Here is a 27,915-nt window from a genome sequence, read left to right as displayed (position 1 = left end):
AAAGGCTTTTTTCTTTGCTTTATCTCAAAGCACAAATATTTCCAGTTCCTGTCCATCCCCACCCCATTCCACCCACCTCCTCCCACCTTGCCCCGCTTCAGGTCGCTTTGAGTGACACCAGCACCACTTAGGAAAACAACAGAAAGTCAATTACCCACCCACATCACTGCGGGGTTAATTTTTAACCTCTTCCAGCTGCACATTCAGCCGGCTTGCTAAGACTCTTCCTCCAGCCGGGGATCAAGTGAGAGCTTTCCGTTCCTGCGGGCAGGACTCGGAGGCTCCCGCGGGAAGGCCACGTCCTCACCTCACAGCCCGAGCCCCAGCAGGTCGAGAGCAGGAGGCCTGCAGAAGCCACACGTCCCTGGAGGGCTGAGGGGAGAGACGTGGGAGGGATGATGAGATAAGTGCAACGCACGCACCTGAGAAAAGTGATGCAAATTTGGGTCGCTGTGAGGCTTTTTGGCCTACAGGAAGGGTGCCAGTGTCGCAGCAAGAGGCACTTAGGTGCATGTGTGCCCACCTGGTTATGGCAGGAGGTAACGGCAATGATGAAGAAAAATTTACACCTTGATAAGAAACATTTTGAAAAAGCGTGTGATGTTTTGCCAAGGCTCTTTCTGTAGTTACATCCACGGACTCTTCAGTTATATTGAAAAGCAGTTTTCTGTTAGTGCAGAGTTGACAGAAGAGGTACAACCAGTTCTGTGAAACGCCCCCCATTTAGAAAGGCCCGGAGTGCAAATAATTGTTACATAGGTGCAGCTTGAAACAGAACAGGACCAGAAAAGCGCGATGAAAGAAGAGTTCAAAACAACAGTGCTGGTGATGCCTGTGCAGGCAGGCCTCAGCCTCCGGCCCTGCTTCCAGTGGCCAGTCTCATGCATGAGAGGAACCCTCACAGACAGATAAAGCTGGAAGGGGAGATTTTAACAATTAACCTATCTAAACAATAACCCCGGCGCTGCCACCCCAAGTTGTATGAGCAGTCGAGAGCAAAATTCAGTCGTGAGAGAAACAGAAGCGGTAGCGGAACTGCGCTCAGTGGCCATATGTTTAACTTAAAATTAATTACTCCAATCCCAGCTGTTCTCTATACCACCAGTAAGGAAACCAGTTATGTTTTTATGTGTACCCGTTTATAAAAAATTGAATAGTGCTACTATTGAAAATACCTTCACCTCAGTGACGATTTAATCAAGGCTTCCCCATTCTCCCCCTCACTCCTGAACCCTGTGGGATTAGACCACCTTTAGGGCAGCCACTGCAACATGCCGTGCAAGCACAAACACAATTATTTCTGGTTTTCTGCTTAGAGGCCAGTTTCCTCAGAAGCTAGCTCAGTCTGCTCTGGGTCTGATTCACTCCAGGCGCCATGAACCAGATGTGAGAATCCACTTCTGCTTTCACCACCCTCGTTGTTAAACCAGCACGGTCTCTCCTGGCAGCAGAGGAAAGGGACCAGTCAAAAGCAGGGTGAAAAATGATCTTCCTGCCCTGCCAGCACTGCAGGCTGAAAGCTCCAAAGAATGGGAAGGTGATATTTCAGTATGCTTTCACAGCACAGAGGGAAAGGAGGTCAATAATAGAGGGAAATGTACCCTGCAGCTCTTATGGTACCCGTCCTTTAACATGCCTGCATTTCTGGGCCACCCAATAATAGCACAACATCGATGAATGGAAGGCTGGGAATAGGATGGACAGCGCGTGGAGAAAGCAGTGACGACAAAGGGAAAGCTGACAGAGGAGGAGGCAGGGGCTGATTGCTATGAGAAGATGAGGAGCATGCAATTAGCTCCAACATCAGCTGTCCACGCGCAGGCGAAGGACAGAAACGGGCAGGCTGGCCAGGGCTTTTACACAAGGGCTGATTTAACAGGATTCTCCGCCTTTTGCAGAATCTGGTCCTTCCGAGGGCCACAGGGTGAGGCCATGATGTAAGGGAGCGCTTTGCAGTCAGAGAGGGAAACTCCAGCAGTGGGGAATCCTCTCCCTGAGGAGAAGCAGCACGGCCTCTCTCTGCATGCCCACAGCTGCTTTCTCCTGGGAAGTAAATTGCTAGTAAATAAACCACCACGTGTCACGGCTCGGTTTGGTTTTTTCAACCTTTTCAAGCATTTGGCAGCTATGAAGAGGGATGGAAGGGTCTGGTTTTGGTTAGGAATTAGTGAAAATCTCGCAGTTGTTGTTTATGTGTTGGGTTTTAAGTAGTCGGTGCCGCTGTGCACGGCCATAGGCGGGCCCCAAGCAACTCAACCACTGCAGGGGATAGTGGGTTGCAAAAAATCCCTTGTGCATTCCCAAAACGGCCACCAGCTGATCTGGTCCCTAGGTGACTAATAACGGTTTGGAGCGATTTGACACTTGGTGACTTTACTGGAAAGTTAATTTATTTTTCTTTATTTTTCCCAGCATAAAGAGGTTCCCCCCCCCTTGTTGGGTTCCAGAGAAATAAAGAGGAAACTCAAAGTAACATTTTGCTTCAAAGCTGCAAATGTCACAGCGACACTGGCAGGAGGGAAGTGGGGAATTTCATTCAACGTGTGCTGAAATGTCCCAGCTAACTAGATCACGCTCAGATCTGGCATCTCAAATACACCCTGCAACAGAGGCCCAAGAGCAGAGAATGCAAACACACTCTGAAGAGAAGAAGTTTAGGCTAGTCTTTAATAAAACATAATGTGAGCTAGGCTTCAGCGCACCGTGCTCTTGTTCAGCTTCACTAATTAGCCTTTCTGGGTTGTTTGTCTGTCTCTAAAATGTTATTTCCCCGGTCTCTGGTCGAGGCCTATTAGGCCTGCTCCCCAGGCTTCATGGAAGCACTATCAGCCTTCAAAACCTCCCGCATTCCTCTTTCCTGCTCAGTTCCTGCACCGCGTCACCCTGCAGCAGCCCAGAGGTGTCAATTAGAGAACGATCCCAGGGCACTCACACCATGCCGTCGGAAAGCCACCGCGCAAAGTCCCTGTCACTTCCTCACACAGCTTCCTTGGCACTTGTTCCTACAATTCCCATTTTGCTGGAAGGGAGGAGCAGGAAAACAACTGTGACCTGTGCTTCTCCAGGACATGCTTGCAGCGCAGCAGCTCTTTCTGACAGATTAATAAAAGGCACTGGCAGAAAGGAGCCTGCTAGTCCAGTTCCACCGGTCACCCGGTGACAGGAGCAATTGATCTCAAATGCAAACACGGGGTTACGAAATGAGTAAGAGGCAGTTGTCCTTGAAAAAGGTTTGCAACCAGAAAACTGCATTTTGGCTTTTCTTAGTAACGAGTTCTGAAAACAGAAAGAAATTTGTCAGCTGAATCATCCGGAGGTGCTTAGTCTGCAAGTTTCTTGAAACACAATAGTGAAGGCTGAGATTTTGAAAAGTTGGAGTCGAGTTAAAGAAGAGGGATACAACCGGGCTGGCCCCTTCTTCCTCCCCTGCGCTAAGCATCCTTACTTGCCTTATCAGCAGAGATACAGAAACATAACAGAGGGAATTCGGGAAGCTCAGAAACATTAGGTTGTTTTTTTCTATTACATTCTGAATTTTTCAACATGAGTCTTTTCAAGTGGGATGAAGAGAAAATTCTGCTCTTTTTGGCTTTTTCCTTATGAAACAAACAACCAAAAAAGCCACCCACAAAGCATAACACCACAAGCCATACAAGTCATGGTTTCAAAGTGAGCATTTCATGTAAACCTAATTCCTGGCTTCGTGAAATTGCTCCTGAGAAAAGCTCTAACCCACAAATAACTCTATTACAACATTTTCAGGCCTGAAGTTCTCAGGATTCATACTGCTTTTGGGAATTTACATTCTCCCCCTCCCTCACTTACTACTCTGCTACAGCAAATATTTCAGGGAAGTGTTCAAATGCAGGTAAAAGTCCGCCCTCAGTGCCGACTATAATTTTGAAGTACACGGTATTGAATAGGCAGGGGAGGAGAATCTATCCTGATTTTTTATGGCTTTGTCCTCAGTCACAAAGACCAGATGGGTAATTTCAAGCAGAATGATTTTTACGTCTGAATGGGAAACACAGAGAGCAAACACGCACAAAAGCCAAGCCTCCTACGTAGCAGGTCCCTCCTATGGCAAGCCTCAGAACTCAGCACAAAAAGCATCCCTGCCCCTGCAGACCCCTCGGAGACAGAAAGCCTCAGAACACCAGGATGGCTCGTAAAAAGACCTGGCATAGTTAAATGCACCAAATTTATAAACCAGCCTCTTTCTTCACAATGTAGGACGGGTGAACAGTGAAAGGCAAGGCTCTCGTTCACCCTATTAATATAAACACGACCAATCCTTTTTTTTTCTTGTGCAGGGGATTGTGTGCACATACTTGGTGTGCAAATAAGGCAGTGCAACCTTATTTGTGCTCAGTCTCTTACTGAATGGCTATCATAGGGAATAAACATTTCTACGAGTATATTTTGCTCCACTCTTCAGTATTTCTTCCCACCCCTTTACTCTGACATACTTAATCAATTATTTCTACACTTATTCAATCCTGATGCTAACTGACTCACCTGTACGGATTACCCCATTGTGAAGGGATTACCTGCATTTAATCCCTGTTGCCCTATAGAAACAAATTAGAGCAGCATTTGAAATGCACACAAGTCGACTCAGCCTGTGTGTTTAAATTCCAGCTTCCTTGCTTGTCAAGGTGTCTGCGGCCTCCCTTGCCTTAATAAGTATCTTCCAATTGCTTCCCCTTCCAAAATTCAAACATGCCATCCAGACCTATAAAGCCCTTCACAATCCATCTGTGCTCCACCGTATTCCTTTTTCCTCTGTCTGCTCTCTCACCAGACTCCATGCCTTTTCACTGCAAATACCTCTGAGCATCCTGGCACGCTGAATGCTGATTCAGTTTGTTCCTGCCCCCTCGGTACAACCAGCAGAGCATCCCTGCTCCACGAGCTACTGCTCTCTGGGCACCCACTGCAACCAGGGCGCAGGGAGGAAACAATCCGTCCACAGTGGCAAGGCCAGGGTGGTTTTGATTGTGAATATTTCTTGCAAATTGGCTTATTTAGGAAATAACGCACAGGCTTGAAACTGTATGACCACAGTCCCCTCTTCTGTACCTTTCTCTTTAATGTATTACATGTCATGTATTAGATTGCAAAATTTTTGATTTCTGCAATGTCTTGAACCCCGCTTTTATACAATTTGACACGAGCTTCCAACGTTGGTTTCAGTCTGACTGACATAATAATAAATAATCTGTAACAAATAAACTGTTTTAAATAATTTAAACAATCAGTAACAAACTGATAAATAAATTTCCATATGCTTTCTGAGTACATATGAAGGATATAGGCTGCATAACAGCATCCCTCGTGACAGCTTGAGAAGAGCAGATTTAATACTCCAAGACTTCTCTGGGTCTAGAAGCAAACAATCTCTCCCCACGGCACCACCCCGCTCCCCACCCACCAACTCTACTTTCAAAAAATAATGGGCGGTGAGTGAAAATGAAAGGGTTAATTTCTCTCTGTCTGGTTAACCTTTCCAGGCTATTCGGTTTCCTTTCAGACTCCATCCCATCAGAGGCATGTGAGGTGAAGGATAGAATTACAGACTGGGCATGTTTCCTGTACTTAGTGGGTGGATAGAGCACAACTTCCGCACTAATAATGTCAAGGTAATTAGGACATCCTGCAAAACCTGTAACAGGGAAGAAATAACCATTGTTTATTGTCATTTCTGCTGCTGAGGTGGTGGGCTCTCCTCACAACTGTTCTTGCCTTTCATTTTGAGCCATCTCTACATTATCAAACATATAGCCAGGCCAAATCCAAGAGCCCTGGGATTTCCAGTACAGCCTTTGGCTAAAATCTGATTTTTATTGAATAATCACCAGAGAAGAGTAAAACAGACCTACAGGTCTGAGTATGTGTGATATTAAATAGCAGTTCAAACTGGGACCAAAACTGGCAAATTTAGCTCATCTGATTACATGTGCATGTATCTTTCATGGAATCATGAAACAGCCCAAGGTGGAAGGGACCCACAAGGATCATTGAGTCCAACTCCTGGCTCCACAGAGGGCCCCCTCAAAGTCAGACCCTATGTCTGAGAGTGTTGTCCAAATGCTTCTTGACCTCCGTCAGTCTCAGTGCTGTGACCACTGCCCTGGGGAGCCTGTCCCAGTGCCCGACCACCTCTGGGTGCAGAACCTTTCCCTAACCCCCAGCCTGACCCTCCCCTGTCCCAGCTCCATGCCGTTCCCCCGGGTCCTGTCGCTGTCCCCAGAGGGAAGTGCAAAGACTTTCGCACCACCCAGTGCAAAGACCTGAAGTTAGACTATCTTATTAATTTTACCCTAATGAAAGGATTGAAGGTGCCAAAGTCAAGCTTCGTTCTCCAGCAAGTTACCTAGATCCCAAAGCTTCAGGCTTCAACTGCCCAGCTGCAGTCTGCTCCTGGAGCCCAGAGAGACTTTGACTTGCCTTGAAGTCCACCCAATAACTCAGCTTCTGCTTCTGGATAGCCCAGACATCTGCCAATGGAAAAGATCCCACCACAGCTTGCAAGAGATGCTGCTCTCCCTCTATAATGTCAGCTATGTTTTTAAATTATTCTGCAATTATTTTATATCAAAGGCTGTGCCCACTAAAACTCAGGCATTTTGGTGTTTGCAGCACAACCTCCCAACCATCCAGCCACCACTGAAGCAGGAAGCACCTCTCCCGAGCAGGCAAGCTCAAGGACACCAGCACTGACCTCCAAGCGGTCACTTAGGGTTATGAAGCCCAGCAGCCCCTTTAGGCTATGTGGGCAACAGAGCGGGGTAAATCGTTTCCTACTGCCCCCTTTAGGGTTTCCTACTGCCTCCTTTAAAAAGCTCCTTTCTTTGGGATAGGCTGTGGTGGATGCCATTTAGAGGCATGGAGCTCTTCCTCTGCCCATTGGGAAGTCAGATTTTGGAGAGAAGCAACGAGGTTTTCTTGGGGGACAGGGAATGTAGCTGGAAAAAAAACAAAAAAAAACAAAACAAAACAAAACAAAACAAAAAAAAAACAAAACAAAAAAAAAACCAAAAAAACAAAAAAACAAGGTTTGGAACCTGAACCTTTTTTCAGGTCTCTGTTTCACAAGGTTTTTAGCAGCAGACAACTGACCCTGCGTATTTCCTATGAACCACTTCTCATCTCACTAAAACCATGCCCAGGACGATACGGTTGCATGGGCACGAATCTGGGAACCAGCCCCAGCCCAGGTGTCCGCATTCGCTGTGGGGGATGAGTGGGAAATGAGACAACTGCAAGACAATGCGCAAGCCTTCGCCTCTCAGAAAAGATCCTTCGCTCGTCTTTTCTGGCTGCAGTCACCACAGCCTGTGCAGGCACGCAGATGCCAGCACACGCCGTCCCTTACCACAGGAAGCGGCTACGTGGTCAGATGCAGACAGTCGTATGGCAGCTCAGCCTGGCCGGGGAGCTGCTGGGCTCCTCAAGCCATTTAGATGCATTAGCAAGGACCATCTCGGTATCACTTAAGCCTTGGCAAGGGAACGTGACTGCGCAGGCATACCCTTGACTGGGGCCACTCTAATTCATGTCTGCGCTGCCCAACCAAATGGGCCTTATGTCCATAACGGAATACAGATAATGATCTGTTAAATTATTGCTCTTTCCTTTCGTAAGATTTCCTGTCTGCTGGGTGCTGATGTTCGTAAGCACCGCAAGGAAAGCAACATCGATTTTTCCTCAGGTGGAGGATTTCAGGATGCCGCGTGTCTCTTGTTTGCTGTGCCAAACATATTTCCGAGCGTCGTGGTTTTGCACACGTTGCGAGCACAGCCTGCATCAATATCCTGAAGGGAACTGTGATTCTTAATTAACGACAGAGTCCCTCCAAAGGTGTCTCAATTAAACTTGTACATAAGGGCAGTATGCTAGGCAATTTCCCATCCCTCTCACGTGGAACAAGCTGTTGCCATCTGCAAAAGATATTGACAATAATGCTGAGCCTAAATTGCTAAGTGCACTGCTGCTGGGCTTGTGGGGAGAGCCACATGTTATACAAGCCTTTTCTGAAGGGGCTTGTGTGTAAGGAAATTCTGCACTCGCTTTTCAGAACTGCCAGGTTATCAAACTGCACTCGTCATTGCCATCAAATTCAGACTGTGAAAGAAAGCTGGGCATTTCAGGTGGGAGGGAGAGGAAGGGAAAGTGGATGTCAGGTCCTGAAATAATTAAAGATGACTCTGAAAGAGTTTAAAAAAGTGAGATTGTGAAAATAAGTAACAGCACAAGTCAACACAGAATTGCTAGCAATCAGAAGATAATGGTTCTGACCCTCTGACATGACATTGGCGTCTAAAGGCTGGTCTCCACTGAGAATTTGCTAGCATAATTATACTGCTAAAAACACTGGTATAGCTCTGTTTGGACACACTTATTTCAAAATAAGAACATTCATATAGGGTAGAAATACTGGTGTAACATAAGGTATAATTATAGTGGTAACCTTCCCTGTGCAGACAAACCCTTAGGAAAAAAAGTTTGTCTGGTTCGTTGGGTGCACCGAATTTAGAAGCAACCTCTGAGCACACCCACCCAAAAGGCAGGTCCCACAGCCCGTGCGCTTCTCTATCGACCAGGCCAGAACAAAAAAGCTGAGATATACAGAAAAATCTACCTTTCCACAAAAGTTTGGAAGGAGGAGGTTGGTGGCCAAAGTGACTAAGTAACAGCAATGCCTTTGGTCCAGCTCACTGTTTCCTCTCCGCAGCTCTAACGTGGGAACAAAGTTGTGGGATAACTGGGGGTGGGAGAGATGCAGGCATGGTCGGTCTGGGCAGTGCCTTTCCCTCAGAGACAGCGGATTCAGTACTCCAGACAGCCTGTGCTCCCAGCCTCCTGCAGCAGAGAGGGCCGGAAGAGGTTAACGATCGACCCTAACCCTGCTGCCTGAGAGTGGGCTGAACTGAGGCAGAGGCAGCAGAAATTCCTGCTGACGGGTCCAAAAGGCTCACCTAGCGATAGGCTTAAGCCCTACGCACACTCTGAAGAATGTCCCTGACTGACAATCTTGCTCAGGCCTCTGAAAAGGCAGGGATTTCATTGGGCTGCTCGGCTGTAGGATTTTCCACCCGGTTTTCCTCTGAAAAGGAAGATCTCAGCCCCTGGATTTAGGCGCTGTAATCCTGAAGGTCATCTGTGAGTAGCCCACGACTGTTTCCTGCCTCAGCGCTTTGCTCGGCCCAGCCTGCAGTGACACAAGAGATGGGTTTCAACCACTTCCTTTGCAACGCTGCCTCATAGATCTTCCCACAAGGAATGCCATTTCCCTTTGCTAAGCTTTTCATGTTATTTCTAGTCATAACCAAGTAGTTATTCTCCCGTCTGACTTACTCAGCCCTTGAGGACACACAGCTCCTACGAGAGGCAGGTGCCACAAAGCACTCAGAAGGAGCTCAGCATTAGGATGTGAGCCATGAATTGTCACAGGCCTTTAAGTCCCAGGCGTGTTGCACCAAACCCACTACCAAGTACTAATAGCAAGGAAAGAAATGCTGTCTCTGGCCCTGGAGACTTTCCGCTATTTGTTAGTAGCAGGGGACTGTTGAAACAAAGCAGAGGTGTCAGGGCCCGGTCAGAGACCAGAACTGGTTCTGCTCACTGACCTCTCCACCAAGGCCTTCCCTTCCTCCCTCAGCTGGCTTTCGAACAGAGGAAGGCAGCTGCCCAAGATATGAACTACTTCAAACTTTTGTATAATCTGTTCTCAAAGCTGTGTCTGCCCGCGGGCACTCGGAGATGATGGGTGGGCATAGAGGAGAGGGCCTCTGGCAGAGGGAGCTTTCTGCCTGTGCTCGGAGGGGCTCTGCAGCGTGCACAGAGCTGCTGGAAAAAGGAGTGTGGCAGGACACAGCGAGTGAGAGAGGCCTACAAAATAAAACTTAGTCATAAATCAATAAAATTTTGTCTGGTCATAGTCACTGTGAACACGGTTTTGTGAATTTACCAGTGGAAACCCTTCAGGAGAGAACCGAGTCACCAGAGGGTGACACAGCAAGCTACAGACATCGGCCAGCTGTCACAGAGGAAACAAATTCCCTTTGTCTTACAGCGCCATGCATCCAACATGTTTGCAACTGGGGTCCTACCTTATGTCAGGAAAGAGCCTCTAGAATGGATGACTGGCACAAGCAAAGAAACTGAGGTGCTTTGCAACGACACAGTTTTAGAGGCCCTCTCACATTTTGCAGGGCTCCATAACATCCCAAAGACATCACGTTGTCTGTGATGCTGTCTGATGGAGGAGAGCAGCTGGAGCACTCCAAACTACACGGGGTCTCACTGAGTGGCTGGGACCACTGTAGGTATAACCTGTGCTGGTGCTCTACTGCCAGATGACACTGGGACTTGCATCAGACAATCAAAGGTCACCAAAACTATGCACATATTTTAATATAATCATTTAACACCCTCAGAACAGAGGTGGATAGAATTCTATACACAGTTATTACAGCTTTGGATAGCTCCAGTTGGTGAGAAAAGCTTAAAGTGCTCTTACAAAAGCAAATAAAGGAGAAAAATTTCCCATCACAGATATCAGGCCATGATCACCACAGAACTCAAACCTTGCTTATAAGACACCCTGGATGTCAGAATAGTAGATCTAGCAATTCCTCTTTATCATGCCCCCTGGCTCTTCAGAGAAAACAGCAGTCTCACTGACGACATACTGGTCTTTGCTGTTGAAACTCTGTGCACAGAGGAGACAAGAAGCAGAGCCATTCCCCACCAGGTGACCCTGTAAGGGACATCCTGCACAGTCATGCTTCCAGACCCTACTTCAGCTCAACAGACAACTTTCCGTTATCACCAACCCTACAGGAGCCTCGCTTGCAGTTTGCAGGATGCAGCAAACAGCAGAGATCCCTCCTCCCTCCAGCTCTGCATGGGAGACTCGTGAAGTCATGTCTGCACGGAAAAGCAACCTTTCTTTTTTTCTTTTCTTATTTCACCCTAAAACAATCCCTTGACTTGATCCTAAACCAGTCCCATCCATGTGAGGACACAAGCATGTTCCAGCGCCATCTAGCCACCTGCCGCAGAAACTCACCGCAGCACCTGGAGCACGAAATCCAGCGCAGGAAGAAGGTGTCCCTAAAAGTGCACAAACCTCTTGCCACCAAACCCAATGTCTAAGGTCATGCTGCCAGCTCTGCCCTGATGTAGGACAGCACCTTGGCTTGGTAAGTTTGTGAAAGGCTTTCTGAACCACTTGGCCAGTCACTTCACCGCTGCTTGACTTTCAGATGCCTTTTCTACCAAAAGAAAAAAGAATGAGTGACCTATCAGGGTTTCAACTAACTTTCGTTTCAGGCTTTGTAGTTCCTCTGAAGCAGAAGCAAGAAGTGAAACCTTAGGGTGAGGGTGCAGTGTAAATCCCCAGATAGATCCATTCAGCTGAAAACTGGAGTCTCCATTCAGCTCCATAACGTGACTTGAGCTGCATCACACCTGCACCTTGGAGAGAGAGGAGACCTCGTAAACAAGTCCAAGCAGGAAACCCAACCAGCACTTGAAGATAGGAAGGCTATGACATGCATGGAAGGCGAATCAGTGCTAACACAGACTAGCAGCTTTCATTAAAGGGTTTAATGATCAGTTTAAACCAATCTGAGTCTGCTTCCTTCCTGCCATACATTGCCATCAGCTCTCTTGTGTGGTACTGCTCATCACAGGGTTTGGTGCAGTGCCAGACTGGCCTGATGATCCAGTTGAAAACCAACCCTGAAAATAAAAAGCCTTCATTCAGAGTGGCAGCAAGCTAATCCTCTCCAGCCCAAGTGCAGGAAGATGTGGCCAGATGCTCAGGGGAGGACAGGACTGCTTCTTTAGGCAACAGTGCAGATCTAAAGTATTAATCCATACTCCTAGCACTACAGAGAAATCATTTAATTCATAACTGCTGGCTAGAGTATATACTCAGTGTTCCTGCTGAGTACACTTGCCTCACAGGTGAACTTTCATGGGAAACATTAGAAGATGACATAGAAACAAGAAACTGAACTGTAGTAGCAACATAAAGTACCAGCTGTAAAGTTACAGGTCTAAATGCTGACCTTTTTACTGAAAGTTCACTCTGCATCTGTCACATCAAAAAATAGATATTTCACTTGCAAACCAACCTGCTTTGTGTGTACTAAGCATCCCCAGCTTTGACATGACACAAATAAAAAAAAATAAATCAAAGATAGAGTGGATTACTTTTTTAAAAAGTGACTGAGACAAAAACTCTGGGGATTTTATTTATACATGTGTGAGTAAAGTATATATTTAAGTAAAGGCCACTAATTTTTGTGGAAGAATCTTAGTGATGTCAGGTCTTTCCTTCACAGCAAACACTATAATGGATGTCAATGTAGGCAGTTTTGTAAGGCTGAGCTCATGTGAAGCATCAAACATCTCAGAAATGGGTTTCTGAGATTCCAATCTGTGAATGCCTCATTTTGGAGAATGTGGGAGTGGTACCATATTCCACTCGTCTGAGTGGCGTCAGTTTATCTCATGAGTGTTCTGTTCTTCTGAAAAGAAATATCAGTCTCAAGATGCTCCAGCTTGCCTCACTGGTCACCAGAAACTGAATGCAGAAAATTGTATCCTAAAGCTGCATGTCCAGCCAAGACGTACATTTGCTTCCCAAATGAACAGTTCATCCTCGTTAGAAGGGAAAGCTGTAAGTTAAACAGAACAGCTACTTTTTTCTGTCTTTTGAAACCCTAAAGAAATACTTCAAGCACTCACTTCACAGCCTTGAGCATGATGCCCTCCACCTATAGGGTTCACTCTCCAGAAGCGTAGCACCAGCAGAACGAGAGACATCCTTTCAGCAAAAAAATCAGCCCTGACTGTGTGGTCTGTCCGAGCAGAGAGCGTGCTTAGGCAGGAGCCATTCAGGCATTTCCTTTCAGACTGCTAGCACAGATGCCAGTCAGTACAAGGGGCACAGATGGTTTCTTGCCGTGTGGAAACGCTGCTCCCAAGGACCTCTGCGGAGGCCGCTTGCTCATTTCACACATCAGTAGGCACTGCCAAGTCATGGGAGAGTGACTGGACATGGCCGGCTTTGCTTGTCCCTAGGGTCACAGTTTCCTAACTGCGGGATGTGGACGAGACTGATTTTAGCAGACCTCCCTCCAGAGAGATAAGGTGACCGCTCAACTCTTACCCGTCGCCCAGCTCACCCTGTCCGGAAGAGTTTTAGGACTGCAATGGCGTGACAATACTTACTTGGCTTATAACCTACTGCACATTTGAGAATTTGGCCTTTTGATTTGTGAATGTTTTTTTTTTTTATTTTTATTTGGAAATTATTTTAGTGCAATTTGAAATCTGTGCTTTCCCTAACGCTGGGAAAGCAAAAGGCACAGAGCTTCAGTTCAGGCCTGTCTCTGGTGAGGAAACTACTGACAGGACCCAGCACCTCCAGTTTTTCAGATCTAAACACTGTCAACAAACCTTCTCTCCCCTCACAGACATTATATGGACCTTGATACAGTTGCTTCAGCTGGCACAAACAAGGTGGGAGCTGAATTGCAGGTCTTCCTGTGAAACCCCTCCATCACCTGTGCCTGCATTAACCACAGCAACAAATGGTAGGGCTGGACTCTGCAGCTCTGGATTTTCTGAGGATGTATTTCTGAATAATGTGATATTTATATATATATATATGCCAGAAGTTATTGAGCTCAGTGCAAGGATAAGTAAGACAAAATTCTGCCTGAAAGCACATTTCCACTCTGAACAGTCACAGATCACCTCTGTGTTATAAGCAAGGATAAAAGGATGATAGGGACACTAATGGGGTTGCTTCTGTGAGTGGTGCAAGTCCATGCCACTGGAGGAGAAGGAGGAGAGCTCGACCCCTGATTTTGCCATGAAGTTTTGAGCCCATCTGGTCTGCAACGCCAAGAGAGACGGGAAATCTCTCCTGGTCACCCATTTTGCTACCAGCCCCCCCAGCTCATCACTTGAGGTAGCAACATGACAAATTAACAAGGGATTCGGTGTCACACGATGAATCAGGTAGAGCCATGAATCAGGTAGAGGTTTATCCAGGAGGGCACTTGTAAACAAGTAAGCTACACCAGAGCAATTCTTTTAGGGCCAATTATTTGAAAGTTACTAAGAAGATCGGTGAACAGATGCAGAGAAAGGCTGACATTTGGGTAGATTCTCTCTATTTAGCAAAGAAAGATACAGAAGAGTTGGCCTGGCAGCAGCTTTTTCAATATAATAACATCACAGTGGCAGGAAATGCATGCTGTTTTCCGGCATTGAATTTCTAATTCTGGCATCTTGCTTCCCTCAAACAATTTTTGTCTTCTATGTAGCTGCACTAAAGCATTATTATCTTTTGAAAGCCCGGCTTGCAGCTTTTTGTGCTATAGTCGAACACGAGCAGTTTTTTGGCTTTGTAAAGAGTAGTATATTATTGCTCTGTCATCAGGGAAAATTGAGAAATTTCTTTAGAGACAGAGAGGAGTTGCAGAGGGAGAGAGGGAGGAAGTATAGCTCTGTAGCTTGTTATGGGCTTGAGAGAGAAGTTCTGCTGGTTTTGTCAGAACTGTACAGCTCTTATATAATATTTTTGGGCAATAGCCAGCTCAGCCTCACAGAACTGTTTTGGTCAATGTTTTTGGAAAGTAGGAGAATATTTGGATATATCTGATATCTATGAGTAGTGGAAAGAAAGACAAAGATGTTGCAGTTAGAGCTGCAGCCCACATACACGGCTTCTGAAGGCAGTCCTTGAGAACGTGATTTTATCAGTGCTTCTTCCCTGGCTATGTATGGTAAAAGTACGACTGAATGCTTTGATGGCTAAGGATCCTAAAGAGTACCCAGTGAGCCTCTACACAAGGAGATAATACTTTGGGTTAACTGGCCCCCTGTACAGTCGAGGGAGTCCCTCTGTACCCAGCACAGAGGCAAAGTTTGCAGAGTTGGACAGGAATAAGCATCATGTAATATAAAGGAGCAGCATAGTTGCAGGAGGCTTCACAATATTACAGCCCTCCTGGTTAAAAACAAAACAGAAGAAACACGCATTCCTAGTCAGTGTAGTTACACAATGTCCCCACCTCTGGTTTTCCCCCATCTGTAACAATACGCCAGGTGTGGCCAGGTGAGCACCTTGTGGGGATGTCTGTGATTCGACATGCCAAACTAAGTATTTGGAAATTGCTGGATAGCAAGAGTCCCGAGCTCAGTGTATGCCAGCCACCAGAGACAAAAATACCCCAGCATTTCATAACACCTGCAGTATTATTTATGGCTTGCATACCTAGAGGGAAAATGGAGGTTCTTCTGTTGTGAAATATTTTCCTACTTTAAAATTACCACTGTTCCAGTAAATGCAGAAAACCTACTTGAGCTGCCCCGTTGCTGTTCTTCTCTGTTAAACCTGTTCTGGTGCGATAACTCTGGCTGTCGCTGTGTCTGAAGGTGGTTACTCCCTTCACCGGCCCATTCAGGCAAACTAAGCATATGGTAGTATAATTTTGGGCTTGCTGAGCAGATGACTGATTTGAATAGCTTGAAATCTGTTTCCAATAACTGCAGTATCAGTATCAAGTTAGATTATTCCAGGATATACCCTAAGCAACCAGCTGCTTTCTTGAGCAGGTCCATTCAGCTGCGCCTCTGACACAACCCAGCACGCTTGCCGTCATTTCACCTCCTGTGCTGACATGTGCGTAGGGTGCAGTGTCATCGGGGACTCTTCAGTCCCCAAACATAGCAGCTGGCATCAGGAAGGAGAAAGGATGTGGTGAAAAGCCATTCCTTCTGGTGGCACTGAACCTTGAGATTGCATCATGCGAACAAGAACAGCCTCGTAAGCCCCTTTGTGCCTGCCTGGGGATTTGCGATTTCAATTTTTCATTTATGAGCTGTAGCCGAATTTAGTTTCAACCTATGACATTCCTTTCTCTGATTCGTTCCCATCTATATTCTTGGTTCACCCAAAATTAGCCTATGGCCCAATCTCGACTGTAACAGTCAAGGACTCAATTACAACTTGTGTTGCAATCAGGTCTCGGAACAAACGATTTCCGTTTTGTGGTATCGATGGGAACTGTGCCCATGAAAACTTGAACCCCGAGAAAGCCAGATGGTCCCATCAACTCTCTTGATGGGAGCGAGGAGCTGTGCTGGCAGAGCTGCTTTTGCGCTGTTGTGCTGGACTATTATGAGAGCAAATTTCGTTCTCCATCCTTTAACCCAAGCTCACATGCACATTTTTGGTGGGTGGCACATCTGGCTCTCAAACTCATTGTTTCTCTGACTGACAGCTGGCAGAGGTTGGTGGGTGATTTTCATGACAAAAAGGCTTTTGTTTGGTGCTCCTTTCCAGCTAGCAGATGAGAAGCAAAGACACACAGCAATATTCAGTGAACACAGCGCAGCTCTTTCCAGGGATATTTTCTTTTTGATCTTTTTCTGTAACAAAAATAGCTTTTCCACTGAAGTGTACACATTTCTGGAGGATGAATATATATATACATAATTGGTGTTACTCCTCCAGAATAAACACAGATATTTTACATTTTCCCTATCTGCTGGGAAGACTGTTCAGTTTGAACAGCTCCCCAGTAGAATCTCAGAACCGAGCTGAAGTTTCAGCCTCACATCCCCCTAACAAGTCCACACAAATTCAGCTCAGGTGTGAAACTTAGAAATCTGAACAAAACAAACGTGCCCATAGTGCTCTGAAATAGGTAATGACCGCCTGCATTGTACAAAAGACTTGCAAAGAAAAACGTTTGCCCAAGGTCGCAAAAATATTCTGGCAGAGGCAAGAATAAAATAAAAAATAAAAATAATAATAATAAAAAGACCCCACTTGATTTCTTGTCTGCCAGTCTGCCCTTTAGGCAACTGAAACCAAGCAAGGACCCTGGGGATGGAGACATGCAAACCCCACACCAAACTGGGAATAGGGGGGGAAGAGAATTTGACATTGTGACAGGACAAATATTCTCTTCCTCATGGGAACTGTATCTCTAAGGCCCCTTCCAGCAGATGCTGGAGCTCAAAGAAAAGGCTGATCTTTGTTCTTTTACCTCAGAAGCACTGGGATCCCACAGTCAGGCCGTAAAAACCAGAGCACCGGCATTTCCCACCCCTTCGCTGACATCCCAGGAGAGTTCACATCTGACACCAATTACTCCATTCACTCCAGATGGTTTTCAAATACATATCAGCAAATATTTAAGGTGTGTTTTTTCCTTTTTGGGAAGAGTTTTCTCTACTGCTTAAAGAAATCCCCATTAGCAAGTGGGTAAAAGATGAAACCAGCAGGGAAGTCAGAAGAGCGGGTGATTTGCTCCCACACCTCGCTTCCTTAATCACCTCAGGATTTTAACTGGGAAATGATGCTTTAGCACATGGAAACGCATGAAAGCAAAGCTCATTTCCAGGTGTTAGCTGCCTGGCAGCGTCCCCTCAGGGCTTCCAGCCCCCAGCAGTTGGTGCCCATCGCTCCAGGTTCTCCCATCATCACTGGCTGGCAGCACCCAGCTGGCTCCCCGTGCCTCCTTCCCTTCACGTCTGTTCACAGCACAGGTGGAGCTAAAAGGGAGGCTGCCTTCCTGAGAAAGGCCCTATGGGCAGGAAAGGGCTTGCACCTCCCGAACCCAGGAAGCCAAGCAGTCCCCGCAGCGCACCTGGCTCTGTGCTTCTCTCACAACCCAGCAACAGTCCTACTTTGTACCGGGGCCCTCGAGGAGCAGCTAGACAACTCCACTGCCACAGTAGTGCCTGAAAGATGTATTTTTATTTGCCTTTCTCTGAGAAAACCTACACACGATGACCAGGCTGCACCTGGCTGCTGAGAGGAAGAGCAGGCTGATAAACCTGGAGCCCCTGAAGAAGCCTTTGACAGAACTGCCTGGTACTGACAGCACTCCGGTTTTACTGACAGCACTCCGGTTTTACAAGTCTGAGCCCGGGAGCGGCTGAGGATATGCAGTGGGAGGCAACAAGTGTCTAAATCTGGAAAAGGCTTGTGAACTGTTAGCCACCGTGCTGTCAAGTGATTAATCAAGACCATCCTGGGCTTGTCTGGATTACCGCTGTTGAAGCAGTGCCCTACAAAAACCAGTCCCGGGCTGAGCTGCCCTGTGCTCCCAAACAGTGCAAACACAGAACAAAGGCCCCCTCACACACTGCTCTTAGCAGAGGATACCATGTGTGCACCCTCCCCAAAACCACAGCACCAGCACAGCCACTTACCTCCAGCTGGCTTGTTCAGGACAGGAAAAATAAAAAAAAACACATCTGTAATAACCTGTTGGGATCGCTGGAGAAGACCCAGAGCCCCTCCTACACTACATCTGTAAGAAAAAAAATAGACCCCATTGCATTGGTCTCAGAGGATAAGTCCTCATACTGAAGCCTGGGCCTGCTTAACTTAGCAGGCATTAGCACTGACAAGGGCTCAGGGTTCAGGTCAGGCCAATTTGTCGAACGTTACCCAGCTGTTGCTTATCGGGGATAATCTTTCCTCCTAGAGGGCAGCGGCAGGCTAACTTACTTGCTCCTTCTTTGTGTGAACTAGTTTTATCTACCAGCCTGTGCTCCTAACGTATGATAGCATTTCTGTATAAAGGCGGTCACAAAGAGGGGAAAATACGTACCAGGGCCCTTTCAGTCTCCATTCCACGATGCACCAAGGAGACAAGGAAGGCTCATTTTATTATCAGCACTGTATCTGTTCAGTTTCGACAGCAGAACAAGTTGGTATCACGATAGGGTAAAACAGAGGGTTTGGGAGCAAAATGGTTGTGAAAGTTGTTTTTGATAGCCATGGTCTTCGTTTATTTTCCCAATACACACTTGGGAGAAGAAGTTGTGTGGGAGATGTCCTTGCCTCTTCCATCAGGAACTGGGAAGACTTTTACTCATTGATTCACTTGTGAAATTCTCCAGCAAAAACAACTGCCTGAAGCCTTTCAAAAACAGAATGTGCAATATTAAAAGGAATCCGAAAATAACTCTTCCCTTGACAAAGCCTTCAACGAAGGCGGAGTAAATCGTGAGACCAGACTGCTTTAGCAGGGAACCATTAATGGAAACAGAGAAGGGGAAGGGCTGAGGGACTGTGCGTTCACTGAAGCATATGGTTACCAATTTGCTGGACATATGTTGCGTTCCCCACAGGGCACAGGAGGACTTTTGGATTAAAGGGTGTAAATCATTGGTTATCAACATAGAATTAAGTTCTATTATAAATGCACAGACTCTAAATATATACGTTTTTCTCCCTGGAGATCTCTTCCCCTAGTTGTACTCAAAAACCACAAATCACAATGTGCATTGCTTTTAAGAAAGAAAACGAAAATAACCGTTCACACAGACTTTTTTTCTCCTTTATTATAACCGCTTACTTTTTTTGGGTGTAGGGAAGGACAGAAAATGGGAGGCTGTGGGGGAGAGCAGGGAGGAAGTAGAAAGATAGGAAAGTATCTTGGGACTTTTTATCCTATAATTTCCCGTGGGAGCTATTGATCACAGATGTGCTTTTGCACCACAGCAGCACCTAATTATTTTTCAGGACCGTTGTAATACATGTTTAGGAATCTCTGAATAATAGAACCATATGGCAACATTGTCAGAAGGGGAAAATACGAACCCAGTAGGCTGGGGGAGGGAGAATGCATTAAAAAGTGCTGGCTGTAAATAGAAAACAATTTATCAAAGAAAGAATGAGGAAAAGGAAGAAATGTGATTTTTTAAAAGATAAAGATTTTCTTCACGTTCCTTGGAGAAGATTCTAGGAATCTCATTCTTTGTTTCCCAGCCTTTTTGCTAGAGTTGTTCCCAGGACATCTGTCCTGTGAGACTGGGTATGGTGCCATTGTAAAATGCTTGGAGGACTGAGGAGCTTTACACCAGTGCAGGAGACGATACACACTGGGAGTACTGGATGTGCCATTAGTTGTGTGAGGTCTGAAAGCTTCTCCTGGTGTCCTGAAATGTGCTGACATACAGACATACAGGAAGGTTTCCACTCAGGACAGGGTCTAACAAACATGCTGTGAACGGTGGCTCGCATGAGGCAGAAGCAGGAGAGGAGCATTCTGGACAGGCAGGCTGAGGACAGCACCTCGGGAGCTGGCTGTGCCCTCAGAAGCACATCCATACAGGAACCTGGTAACCCTCATCCTGACCAGGGCCTTCTGTAACACCGCCACTCACGCTGCGCTTCAGCAGAAGGTGGACGAGCCCGCTGCAGAACATTATATCTGAAATGCGATACCACATTTTGTGCCGTAGTGATGGTTCACCAAGAGCCTAAGACTTTCTCCCACTGCACATTTCCAGCTGGGCTGTGGGATATCCCAAAATCCCAATAATTTGAACTCCTCAAAATCTTCCTGGATAAAATACTCAGAAAGAAGAGGACTGCCTGAGGGGGGAGGAAAAAAAAAAAAAAAAAATTGTTAACCATTAGGATCATGTGGAAACATTATCAAAGCTAAGCTCCATTCCCCTGACTTTAGCTACATCCTTATTGCAAAGTGGGCAGGTCGGAGCTTAGCTTCAAAGACAACCTGGGTTATAATCTGCCTTGTCAGATGGACAAAAAAACATGCACTACAAGTACGTGAGCATAAGGGTTCTTTGTTTAAGTTGTTATAGGATTTGGGTTAAGGTAGGTTTCCAGGAGAACAAGGAGACACACACACATGCAAGAAGAGCCTTTTTTTTTTTTTTTTTAAAAAAAAAAACACTGTGTTTGGGATTAAATGGCTCCACATGCTACACATCTGCTTGGGCATTGCCCTGCAGGAAATCCACCCAGCTGAAATCAAGGCATCAGAAGGTGACCGGAGTGGTGCACGGCAGTGGAAGGAGTCTCTCCTGAATAAATGGATACCACTGCAGTGATCACAACGTCCCCAGCATGAGGCTGGGGCAGTGGTAATTGCGCAAAGTGCTCTTTATTCATTATCCTTTACTGAAGCTGTGTTCTTGATTGCGTGTCTCAGAAAAACTTCAGGGCCACTTCTTTCTGGTCCTTAGTGAGATGCAATTTCCTCTCTCCTCCTGGAGAGTACATTTTAATCAATCTGCAAAGGACCAAGAAATTTAATTGGCCCAATGAGCTAATTTTAGATCCTCATTCCTGACTTCAGATTCACTTCAAATACACTATATAAATAAGAAATATAACTGCTAACAGTTTTAGATTCTCATTTTTCCAAGGGGCACAGAGATCGTTGTTGCAGCTATGTTCTTCCGCATATGGAAACAACTAAAGTCACAAATGATAATTGTTAATTATCTTTCTAATGTGCAGAGAGCATCAGGTAGCTGGATCTCCAGAGGGCATTCACTGCAACCACAGCTGACTGCAGGAACAAAATTGGAAATTGCTTCCCACACATAGGCCCGTAATGTCACTGAAGCACTGAAAGGAGAAGGAAATGTGAAGACCTGCATTCCTCACCTTAAAAACAAAAATAAAAACACCATAAGACAAAGAAAAGCCAAGAGAACTAGCTACCTAGCTTTTGACAAAACCAAAAATGAAATGACTACCCAGGCTATTAAAAAAAACAAACAAACAGCTACATATGACATTAAGATATGTTGCTATTATCCTTTTCTTAAATAAGAAAAGAGTATTCTTCAAAAGAATAAGAACAACTCTTCATGCTTATTTTGTTTTCCTGAGATACCTATAAAATAGGTTTTGGGCACAGAGAATCTCCCTACACCCCAGCCTGGTTGACCCTGCTAAGATTCAGTTTACTGCTGATAATTAAAGCAGTGAAATGTTGTGCTTAGACCTGTCTTTAACCTTGGCCCACATGAGACCCTCTGCACTGCCTCAGGTGCTGGCTAAGGAAGGTAGTGACCATGACATAGCGAGACCTAAACTCAACCGTTTCTGCCTGTCAAGGCCCAGACCTATTCCTCTTCCAAGCCCTTTCCAGTTCGACATTATCTTCGTTTTTGCACACTGTTGCCAGCTTAATCTCCCAGTACCATTTACCTCTTTTTAGCAATTACCATTTGCTAGATTTCTTTTTCACAGCATGATTTTTGGATTATTTTCTTCCTAGATTTAGAAGCCTGCCTAAGCCAAACCTGAATGTTGTTTTCTGCCCAGGTTGTTCACCCTCTGAAATGTATTTGTATTGCCTTTTGTCAACACTAGTTGTCACAAAATCTCTCCTATCTTACTGTGATCAGCTTTATGCATTGTTGCTCAGGACAGAAGAGGAACATTTTAAATTTCCATCTTGGCACCAGAAGAGCCCGGCACACTGCTTGGGGCAGATGTGTTGCACAGGAAATACATTCCCTATAGACATTCTTAGGTGGTAGAGTAGAAGTTGCATGTGACAGACCAAACTGTTTTCTTAATGATTCATTGAGGATTTGCATTTACAACAGACACCCAACATAACAATAATTACATGCCTACATCCTTAACAAACCACACTACTGAGAAAGACTTCCTAGATGCATTTATCATGAAAAAGGTTGAAATGATAGCTTCTGCTGCGGCTGTGTTTATAAACCTGACCTACAGACACTCCTTTGAGATTAAAAGGAGAGTTTTAGATTTCATAGCTTGTTTCAGCATTGACTTATCACTTATTCTTTTAGAAGGGAGTCAACACAGTGAGAGGATCACAGCAAATGCCAACAAAAAGGGTATTTTCTCTAGATGTCCATGTGAACAAGACTCAGTGCATCCTATGAAAAAGCATATATTAATAAAGAATCGTTGTTTCTTTTTTTTTTTAATTACCTCATTGTGCCTGGAGCAACAAGACTGTAGGCTACAAGAAGAGAAATTCATTAGGCACTTTGTCTTTTTTAAGTTTCCCTGTCTGCTTGCAGAGATAACCCCATTGTCTGAATAATGGATCTACACAAGATTGCTTTAAACTCTGCAGCTGTAACACAGTCACCCTAGATAATATCTAAGGCTTTCTGGATAGACAGCAGTCAGTCATTCTTAATAATGATGTAAATTTGAAAACATGAATTTCTTCAAATGGTGAAGGTGACAAGTGGATTCAATTAATTCAGCCTGCGATGTTTGGTTAGCAATCCTTGGCCCACATCTGCCACCAAATTTTTCTGGGCACAAATAGCCTCCATGGTGCTGAGGCTGGGTGCTTGTACATGCTTCCTTGGGATGCCAGTCTCGGAGTCCAACCGTCCCTGAACCTATTCCAGCACAGCTCACGTCCCAGGGAGATAACTTGAGGCTGAACTCTAAGAAAAGGCCATGTAAAAGCTCTGTAGGAGAGACATTTTGAGTCTGCCATGACGTTAGTGGGTGTGCAACAATGGATTCACATTTCTAACATGTCAGCTCTGCTTAATAACTTTTCAGTTTCTTTTTTGTCACACTGCTGACTAACCTGGCAGAGTTTAATAAAGCATGAAGCAGGGTAACATGATTGAAGAGCTTGAGAAATATTTCATCAAATACATTGTGATGGAAGTCATACTACTAACTGCTTTCACTCCCTCCCTTTATTTCCTGAGAGGGGGCGGATGGGGAGAAACTTGGTATTCAAAACCAGAAAGGGCCTTGAAAGCAAATCACGTGAATCCCACAGTCCAGTAACTTGAAAGTTGGGCTTTATTTTAGAAAGTTTCCAGAAGGGCCACAGAACTGAGAAAGAAAGGAAGGGAGGATCTTGGGCCTAGCCACGGCCTTTCCTGCGCTGACTGGTAGGCCCTGCCACGGTTCAGTGGAGAATCCCTACAGATGGGGGTTAGCCTATATTAGTTACAATCCTAATTTTCTACCCTCTATGCTAATCCTGAAACTGCTTGCTCCCTAGAACAAAATCAGAGTTGGGCCCTTCCCTCTCATTTCCTCCCCGTTCCCTATTTTGAATGCAGCTATTAAGGTATGAGGGCCTAAAACATTCTCCTCACATGTGCACAAAGTCATCTGCATTTAGGGGCATCAGAAGGAAAATGATACTGCTGTACGCAGCTTTCATCTGCTTCCCCTGACCCAGGTTATCTAGTGCCATAGCTCTCCCTTTCATTCTTGGCTTCTTGGATCAAAGAACACTGGCTATGATATATTTTTTTAAATTTCTCTGGTTTTCTTAGTAGGCCTTTTGCAGAGTAACTGCTAATCCTCTAATCTTAGGGTCATAATGAAATTGCCATTCACGAATTTTGAAAAGGAGAGAGAAAATAAAGAGAAGGAAAAAGAGAAATCAGGATACAACTTGTTTAGCGTTACTACCAAGATGTACTTCAAAACTACAGAAACGTTCACAAACTCATACCGAAACCTGCCTATGATTATCCAAACCAAAGCTGTTCCATGGGATTAATGACAATAAGGAATAAAATTACAATCAAGTTTCCACTGATAGCAGCTCCACTACTTTGGTATCTTCACGAAGAAATCTTACACACCTTTTAAGAAATAATTAATTTTTCCACAGAGAAAATAATGAAGAAAAATCTATGATAGTTTAAATCAGTGATAGGTTTTGTTTTCTCTTATATATTCTTAAGAGATTTCTATAAAATTAGAAATAGTTGACAAGTGTAAATTGCTACTTTTTTGCTTTAACATAAACGGGGCCTACAATATCTGTGGGGACACAAAATATCACATTCTGTACCAATAACATATACCTTCTCATTTTTCCTCTTTTTGAAATGATTTGCTTTCTAAGTCAAGCCTACCTAAAAGATCTTTCTACTTCTTGTATTTTAGTTTGCCTGAAGTTTCCACGTGTACCCTTAACTTCCTGATTTACCCTGGATTTTACATCCCTTTTGAGGTTTCATGCTAACCTACTTTCTCACACATTACTTCAGACTTTTCCCACAGCATAAATATATATATATATATATATTTTTGCCATTAGCAGCTCAGAAAATCTGCTGGTGTTCATAACATTAATTTCCTCAACAGTGACTCGCATATGTGACGTCCACTACTATCTGTTCTGTCATCTCTAATTCATGCCTTACGGCATTATGATGTGTGTTCCCTTCCACACAGACAGATATGGTTTGAAAGAGAAATGACATTAAATAAAGGGTCACTCTACTGATCTCATGGCAACTGGGTAACTCCACGATGACACATCTTTCATCAGAACCTCTACCAAAACCAGAGGAGACCTCTGTTCCCACAAAATATCACCCTTTCTTTAACTGGACTTTCTTCATCATCATTTGTTAGTTTGCTACAATCCCACTCAGTGCTGTTCTATGTTTTTGTATCTGTGTGGATTTACTTAGTGATCAAAGGGGAAGAACTTGGCTATTAAAGCGTTTTTAAAACATGCTTTTATTTCCAAAATAAGTTTTATTGATCTGAGGACCTCTACTCCCATATAACTGCATTTGCTATCAGAAGGATTACACCATGCAAATATGCCCACATGTATACAGATATAGCTGTATTGGCACAGACACCGTGCATAGACCAGGCATAAGTTTATGGCCCGCACCATTTCTGGCCCTTGACCCCTGCTCTCACAGAGCTGAAGGTGTTAGGGGTGCCTGACCCCACTCTGTCGGGCTGATCAGCACATTCTGCTTCCCAACAGCGGCTGCCAGATGTGCTGACAGTGTGCGAGTCCTTTCCTACTTGCACCTTGCTTCAACAATCACAGTTCTTCCTGAGGGCTCTGAAGCCACAGATCTTGGTAACGGACAAAATAAATAGCTACCTACACTGAGATAGTTGGCTAAAACCTACCCATTGGCCTTGGTAGTATCGTATTTCTTGGCAGAAATCATGTTGAGTATCTGTGTTTGTATGGCTGTTACCAGAAAACAGACTGAAGGTTCTGCCTCAAGGAACAGCAGTGCACTAAACAAGGTGTTCCTTTACATTAGATGAGTGGATAATAGGTGGTACTTAATAGACCTGAAGCACGTAGTGAGAGATGTGATAAAAAGGCATTATTTATGGACACACAAATCAGTAACAGCAGCAATGTAAGGACAGATATCCGGCCCAGGAAATAACAATAGAAACACATTTTATGTTGTCACCTACTGTTCCTGCAGTCTCCTTAGGGCCTCATCTCACTGTCACAAGCAGCAACTTGTGCAGCTGTTAGCACTGTGTCTGTCTCAGCACTCTGCTCCCCATTTCCCACTTCATTGCAACGAATTCTTCATGCTCTGATCATAACCTGGTAAGGAGGTACGTTGCTCCCACTAACCCTTCTGACAGAGAGCACTTTCACAGGGCTGAATATCACATCCACGGATATAATAATGGAAGGAATTAATGATAAAAAAAAAATCAAGTAAAGTCTTGGTGACCTACAAATCAAGTCTAAGACATCACCCCTTCTCACCGACCTACAGCCATGGGGAGATAAGTTATTATGGACTAACATCGCCTGGCTCTTCCAGTGAGCTAGTGGTAGGAGCATTGCAGAGCTAGGGACATCAGAGAGGAAACTGGCAACATGCAGTCCACAAGTGATGGCTGCAGACCCCCCATGAGGGCAGGTCTGCCATGGGGAGAGTTTCTGACCTCCTGTCCCACACAGCTCACGGCCGGTTGGTCAGCACCACCACGCAGCCCCCTCTCTCCTCAGCTTGAGCTAAAGCAAGGTTTCAGCCACACCTTTCCACGCTGCTCCAGGTCTGAAGAGCTGCCTGCTGTTTTGGGAATCTGAGAGCAAGGGAACCATCAACCCTTGGAGTCAGGTCAGAAATACTGATTGATACACCCAGACAACTGGACGGATCCGAGACAGACCTTGACTGGGAAAGGGAAAACTGCAGGGAATCAGCTCTGCTCAGCAGCAGGTGATGTAACGTCTCTGGAAAGCGAGATGGACAGACAGCTCTGATGAATCCTCTCTCTGTCAGAAGAAGAAGAGCTGAGGATGGAGGATATTCACACAAATGTGGGAAAAAGCAGAACAGAGGGAGGAAGGAACAAGCAGACGGGGAGGAGGAGGTGCTGAAAAACGGCAGGGGAACAGCTCTTTCTGGGAGAGAGTAGAAAGGATTTTGCGTTGAGGAAAGCTGTTGCCAGTTATTTTTGTACAGATTTTAAAGTTCACCGAACCCAGCTCTGGAAGTTGCATGTTGTGTTTTTGGCTGGCAATATCAACATACCATATGGAGAAGCCTCCGTTTGAGCTTTACAATATTGTTTGGATTTGATATTGACGTATTTTCATTACTGAACCTGCCTGGAATTGTATGTTCTTTTCTTTTGATGTATGATGGATGAAATAAACCCACAAAGCAAAGAACCAAAACCTAAAAACAACAAAAGAAATGCACAGGGAAAGTGCTGTAGTTTGAATTAAACCTGAAATTCATTGGCTTTAGCATCCTGTCATTAACAGCATCTACCAGATACAGTAGATTCCAGACAAGAGGAAGAGGCAAGAAATACTATGCTACTGTGGATATTATAGACACAGTTTCTCCATCTGTTCGTCCCATTATTACTGGACTGCTTCCCTGTTTAAGGGATTTAGTAACTACTGGAGGAAAGGGTGGAATGGTCTAAAGATAGTCCTTACATCTACTGATATAGTAAGCACTGCTGGGCAACAGCTCCCACCTTCTATCTTCTTAGAAGATCCTTAGCAGAAAATAATCTGGAACAAAAACTTGGATGGAAGTGTAGAGGCTGTCAGAAATTAAATATATGGAAAACAGAAGGAACCTGAAGTGTCAGAAACGCAGGAGTCAAAATGAATTTCTGGTTTTGTACGCTTAGCTTTAGAAATCTCTATTTGTAAAGCTTTTCTCTTGTAATGTTTTATTCTTCTGCTGAAATTGTGACAAATTTACTTTGAAAAGTTTAGGGCTTCTCTCACTCCAATGACCACATGTGCACGTGGCTACCCTGCTGAGCTGAGCAGAATGCTTGGTGTCAGAGCCTGAAGACCT

At 45.0% G+C, this 27,915-nt stretch overlaps 2 long non-coding RNA genes across 7 annotated transcripts in view; both read right to left on the bottom strand.

Annotated features, from left to right (window-relative positions):
- The window catches only part of LOC308197234, a 45,651-nt gene extending 40,231 nt beyond the window's left edge, over nt 1-5,420 (bottom strand). The window contains exon 1 of the long non-coding RNA XR_013952689.1: nt 159-5,420. This is a non-coding gene — a long non-coding RNA (uncharacterized lncRNA). The remainder of the gene's footprint in view (nt 1-158) is intronic.
- An 8,181-nt stretch (nt 5,421-13,601) lies between these two features.
- Nucleotides 13,602-27,915, bottom strand: part of LOC308197205 — a 31,927-nt gene continuing 17,613 nt past the window's right edge. For 4 of the 6 annotated variants that reach the window (XR_013952674.1, XR_013952675.1, XR_013952676.1 and 1 more), the window contains one exon: nt 21,108-21,478. This is a non-coding gene — a long non-coding RNA (uncharacterized lncRNA). Of the gene's footprint in view, nt 16,465-17,087; nt 20,435-21,107; nt 21,479-27,915 lie in introns of those variants that run through there. The other 2 variants (XR_013952672.1, XR_013952673.1) reach the window with 1 other exon arrangement.

This window comes from Anser brachyrhynchus, assembly GCF_964034855.1.
Source record: "Anser brachyrhynchus genome assembly, chromosome: 6".
Lineage (NCBI taxonomy): Eukaryota > Metazoa > Chordata > Aves > Anseriformes > Anatidae > Anser > Anser brachyrhynchus.
Note: the sequence above shows the minus strand (reverse complement) of the source record. Positions and strands in the feature narration are given on the sequence as shown.